Source organism: Sciurus carolinensis, unplaced genomic scaffold, assembly GCF_902686445.1.
Source record: "Sciurus carolinensis unplaced genomic scaffold, mSciCar1.2, whole genome shotgun sequence".
Lineage (NCBI taxonomy): Eukaryota > Metazoa > Chordata > Mammalia > Rodentia > Sciuridae > Sciurus > Sciurus carolinensis.
Window position 1 is genome coordinate 1,776,772 of NW_025920130.1, and position 5,975 is coordinate 1,782,746.

The 5,975-nt window shown below is 49.6% G+C and overlaps 1 pseudogene; it reads left to right on the forward strand.

The window, feature by feature from the left end:
* The first annotated feature begins 3,084 nt into the window (after nucleotides 1-3,084).
* On the forward strand, nucleotides 3,085-5,565 carry LOC124974069 (protein Wiz-like; annotated as a pseudogene).
* The last annotated feature ends 410 nt before the right edge of the window (nucleotides 5,566-5,975 follow it).

Below are 5,975 nucleotides of genomic sequence, written 5' to 3' on the forward strand. Positions count from 1 at the left end.
TCCTTTTGAGGTTCTATGTAGCAAAATTTGTTAATCTAAATTCACTGACCCAAATCACAACTATTGAATACCCAATGTGTGCTAGGTAAGGGTATGTGCATTATGAAAAAAATATAGATAAATGATACTTTCTTTGGGAGAAAATTGTATTCAGTCCAGAAGAGAGATTGTCACGTGCACAAATGTAATATATTGAAAACTAGCCCATAATTGATCTTAAAAAAGGTGTCTGCATAAAGGCCAGTCATTAAAGTCTAGACTACAGTGGAGATAGGGACAATGTTTCAGAAAAATCAAATTTTCAAACTACATATGCCTGTTATGATATTTTTCAGTGTACAGAATGAGGGTTAATAAAAGATAGTTTTGAAAATTCCCAAAGGTGACTTTTTTTACACGTACACTGTCACTTGCAGGAAATCACCTAATTAAAGGGAGAGCCCTTTCCATCTGGAGTGATCATGGAAGACCTCTTGTAAGAAACAACTTAGAAATAATTCCTTATTCTACCAAAGTTTTGGAAACAATATAATTTCAGAAAGAAGAAATTACCCTATAAACACCTTGGGCAAAATGTTCACAAATTGATTTTGAAAGGACAACCATGTTAAAAGCTTTGCAGACCTACATCCTCCACGCAGACACAATAGGGTGATGAAGGGGACAAGATGGGAGCATCTTAAGGCTACCTTTCCAATAACAATTGTTGGGCAATATTGAGTAATGAATTAAACTTATGGAACTACCTTCTCAAGAAACGGAATGTAAGACAAAAATATACTAAAGGTCTCATGGGGCAAATTACAAAACCCTTGTGTGATTGGCTTAAAGATGGTGCAGTCATCTGATTGGATAGGAACCAAATAAGAGCGTGCTGTTTCCACAGTAAACAAGTCGGCAGCTCTCGCCTTAGCCTGCTCTTATCTGACTCCCAGTGTCTGTGTGCTTCTTGACACTGCACCCTTCAACCCCCCTTTGCACGAGCCCCTGTGGTACAACAGACAGCATATTTGAGGGAGCCTGGGATGGAAAAAGTGTGGTTTGTTCATGGCAGGCTTCATGGGTATATTACTGGTGGAGTTGAACAGGGACCTCACTTAGAAAATTAATACTCTGTAGTTGTCTGACTATCAATGATTTTTGTCAACAAATTTGTAGTTTGTAGGTAAATCCAGTGGGACAATAGAACATTGACTTGCAATCATGACTTAGGGATAATACCATCTCTTACTAACTCCTTGTCTCCCCAGCAGACTCTCGACCACTGACACTCCCTGGAGTCTGTGTTTTCCTAGCCTCACTCTTTCCTCCTCTACCCCAGGATTGCTATAACTCCTCTGAAATAGAGATTGGGTTCTCTTTTCTTTAGAAGGTTGAATTCCACTTTATTCATTCACCCCTAGCAAGGAACTCAGTCATGAGGAGACTCCAGGTTGGGCAAGCACATTCCACAGTGCCTCGGGATGACACTCTATCAACATCAGTTGGGCAGCCCCACAGCTGTTGGTGAGGGATTCCATGGATATAGAAATCCAGCTGTCCCCAGATCCAGGTACCAAGCATGTCCTTGGATGCAGACCTTTGAGGGTCACTTATCTTTCAGCAGTTTGGGTGACAGGGTGAGTGGAAGGGACATTGACCTCTCCACCAATGGCCATCAAGGCACATTGGTTAAGCAGTTGTAGGACAGGGCACCCTCAGTCATTGAGTCCTGCATGCAACTGATATCTGGACCAGAACTCTGCATGCCTATGAGGTTATATATAAACCCTAAAAGTATCTCAGTGACTCAAAGAGGAAGACATGAAATGGCAAATTAAAAATTAAGAAACATGGAGTGGGTAAAAAAACATAGAGTGGGTAAAAAAAGAAAAATGTTTATTTTTGTAATTTGTAATATAAAAATGTATAATGAACCCCTTACAAAAAAGGGATTCCTATCTATTTTCTTGCTGTTAACAAGGAGTCCTTAATTTTCATTTTACACTTGACTACCCAAATGGTGTGACTGACCCTGGGTCTGTTTGCTTTTTCTGTGGTCTGTATATAAAAAGGGCCATATAAAGAAGTGAATGTTCACCAAAATCCATACCCCCACTCTTTTCTGGGTATATCAATAGATTGAATCTCACCCCTTACATGTAGGATGTATATATGATGCATTATCACTAACAGAATATGACTGGAAGTGAGGTGGGTTACAGGTCAAGGCAATGAGGAATAGGTATGCCTTCCTTTTCTTGGTTCATCATCTGGCAACAGGACTGGGCCCTGAAGAGTGATAGACATTGAAACCTTATTGACTACATGGGGCAGAACCCCATCCCAGTCCTCTCAATCCTCAAGAACACCAAATTCAATTTTACAAAAAGCTTTTTTTGTGTTAAATCACTTAAATTTTATTATGTCACTTAGCTACTTTTTTGACTTAATATAGGTCATGTAAATAGTCATCAAACTGATTTGCCTGGGTCTCTCTACTCAAAACATAAAAGCTCAGTATATCAGATTATTTTTGAGTTCCTTAGAGTATGAGATGCAAATATTTTAAATTATACCATCAAAAAATCATGTGAACTTGAACTCTTCTTTCCCTGTTTTGACGTGCCTTTAAAAAATGGTTAAAATGGTTTGGTGAACTTTGAAATCCAGGTATCGGGGTAAATCCAGAAAAGCATGATGAAAAGTTATGAAAAGGAGGGTGTAGGGAAACTGCTATCCCCACACAAGTACCAGACACTTCAAACCTACCAGACTTCCACGAGAAAGTGACTCATTTCAGTAGTTTTCCTAACATCCAAGAAAAACTTGAATCCATGGACTTGGACTAAAGAGAAGGAAATACTTCAGATCAGTAGGTTCTATGAAAGGGTTTGAACCTTAGAATTAGTCAGCCCTATTTGTGAGTTTTTAGTTCTTAGATACCCAACTTCACTCAGGGACAGGTATGGTGCTAAAAGGTTGAGCTTAGATGTGAGAAACCTTAAAACAAATTACCAAATTGACAGATACAGGCTCGTTCAGTACTATATTTCTAAGCTATATAATTTAGATAATGAAAAATTACAGTGAGCGGGAGCCAAGATGGCAGCCTCCACCGCCCAGTGCCAAGTGACAAAAGCCCAGAACAAAGCAGCGGGGCCGCGCGAGGGGGCGCCCCCGCCCTCCCATCTCCCTAGCCTGGTGCATGACCCTGCCGCCACCGCCAAGACCGCAGCGGAACCAGCCCAAGGCCAAACTGGAGCCTGGGCTCTGTCCCGCGCCCCCGCCGGGCTTGGGTTCTGAGGAACACACAATGGTGGCCATGGACTTGGGGGCCCCCTGCTTCCTAAGAAGAGCCTGCCTGTCCCTGGGGCCTTGGAGCAGGTGGCTAGTCGACTGAGCAGCGAAGCTCCTCATGGCAACAAACGGGAGCTGCTGGACCTCAAGGCCCAGAGCCAGACCACCTGTGAGGTCTGCAGTGCTTGCTTTGAGGCCCATAAAGACCTGTCCAGCCACGCACGTTCCCACCTTCAGCAGTTCGGGTGGCGGAATCAGAGCAGTCTTGACCCCATCGACCTCCTCTATGAACTGATGAAGCAGAAGGGCCTGCCTGATGTTGCCCTCTGGCTGCCCGCCAGGCCTAGAAGGCCAACAGGTCCAAAGAATTGGTCTCTGGGGCTACCCGGCCAGGTCTGCTTACCTTGGCCAAACCCCTGGACACCCCTGCTGTCAACAAAGCCATCAAGTCTCCTCCTGGCTTCTCAACCAAGAGCCTGGCCCACCCACCCAGCTCTCTGCTCCTCAAGAAGGCACCGCTGGCCCTGACTGGCTCCCATACCCCCAAGAATGAGGACAAGAGCCCCCAGCTGTCCCTGAGTCCCTGGCCAGCCTCCCCAAAGTCTGAGGATGAGGGGCCCCTGAATCTCACTTTAGATAGTGACGGGGGCAGAGAGCTGGACTGCCAGCTCTGTGGTGCCTGGTTTGAGACCCGCAAGGGCCTGTCCAGCCACGCCTGCGCCACCTGGGAGTCAGCGACCTGGATGCCAAGGGATCCCCCATCGAAGTGCTCCACAGGCTCATCAGGAGGGACCGAGTCCAGATCTGCATCCCACACGGGCACAGAGCCCTGGCCCAGCTGGGGCGGCCGACTCCCGCCTCTGCGGCCCTCTCCTTTCTCCCTGCCCACCGCCGGTCAAGAAGTCCAAGCTGAAGGCGCGGGTAAGGCCAGCACCTGGGGGAAGTAGGACCTCTCAGCCGCCGCAGCCACCGGCATTTTCTGGGCCTCTGATGTGGAGCCATCTCCTCTCAACCTCTCCTTCGGCCCAGAGCCAGCTCGAGACATCCGCTGTGAGTTCTGCTGTGAGTTCTTCGAGAACCGCAAGGGCCTGTGTAGCCATGCACACTCCCATCTGGGGCAGATGGGCATGACTGAGTAGTCTGTCAACGGCTTGCCCATCAACACGCTGCGGGAGATCCTAAAGAAGCGGTGCCTCAGCAAGGAGCAGCCAGCCGGAGACCTGGCTCCTGCCGTGGCTGAGGATGGGTCCTCCACAGTGGCGCCTGGACAGTCCCCACCACCACTTTCGCCCCTCGCTGGCCGGCCAGGCAAACCAGGAGCTGGGCCAGCCCTGGTTCCCTGGGAGCTCAGCCTGACGCCCATCACTGGGCCAAACCCTCAGCCACTGGCTACCTGGGATCAGTGGCAGCCAAGTGGCCCCTGCAGGAGGACTGTCTCCTCCCCACAGAGGTCAAGGCCAAGACCTACATCCAGACTGAACTGCCTTTCAAGGCAAAGACCCTCCACGAGAAGGTCTCCCACTCCTCCACCGAGGCCTGCTGCGAGCTCTGTGACATTTACTTTGAAAATTGCAAATCCCTGGCCAGCCATGCGCGGGCACACCTGCGGCAGTTTGGTGTGACAGAGTGGTGTGCCAACGGCTCGCCCATCTAGACACTGAGCAAGTGGATCAAGCATCAGCCCCAGAAGGTGGGTGCCTACCGCAGTTCCATCCAGGGCGGCCGCCTCTTCACCAAGAAGTTCTGCAGTGCTGGCCATGGCAAGCGACCACCCCTGGGGCTGGCATCTGGGGGCCTGGCCTTGGTTGATTGCAGTGCTGGTGGGGAGCCAGGGCTTGAGGCTGGCCAGGCAGCTGACAGCGGTGAGCGTCCTCTGGCAGCCAGCTCGCCAGGCACTATGAAGTCTGAGGAACATCAGTGGCAGAATATCAACAAACTTGAGCGCCCGCAAGCCCGTCCCCCAGATACCTCTAAGGTCAGGGGAGCGAGGAGGCCAATGACTTGCATCGGAAGCTGTTAGAGTTAGAGCAGCCTCCACCCAGGGTGCGGCCAGTCCCCTCCTTGGTGCCCTGACGTCCTCAAACATCACTCCTCAAGTTTGTTGGCAACATCTACACCCTCAAGAGCAGGTTCTGAGAAGTGGAATTCCAGGGCCCCCTTTCCATCCAGGAAGAGTGGGTATGACACTTACAGCGGCACATCCTGGAGATGAATTTCTCCAAGGCAGATCCTGCACCTGAGGAGCCCCATTCTCCGCTGGCAGACAGCATCAGCAGGGGCACCTAACACAAAAGCATTCCAGATTTCGTCTTCTGCCACCTCTGTCTCCTATTCCTCCTCTATGTCCTCCTCCCTCTCTTCCTTTCTTTTCCGTTTCCAAAGGAGCAAGCCAAAACCTCAAATCCGTGCCCCTCGGGGGCCCAGGCACACTACGGATGGGTGCCGGGAGCCAGCTAGCCACCCTTCCCCCAGTCAGAGGACTCTGGGGCCACAAAGGTGTCTTCCTCCAGTCCACACCCACCTGGTCCAGCAGGGGTAGCAGTCAGTCCCTGGTGGCAGCTGATCTGGTCACAGGGGAGGATAGCATTACCCCATGGCTAGCAGCCGACAAGGCTGTGTCTGCTATCCATGGCCATTTGCAGAGACCCCAAAGACTTCCATTCTGGTCCCCTCTTGTCCCCATGAATATCCTCACA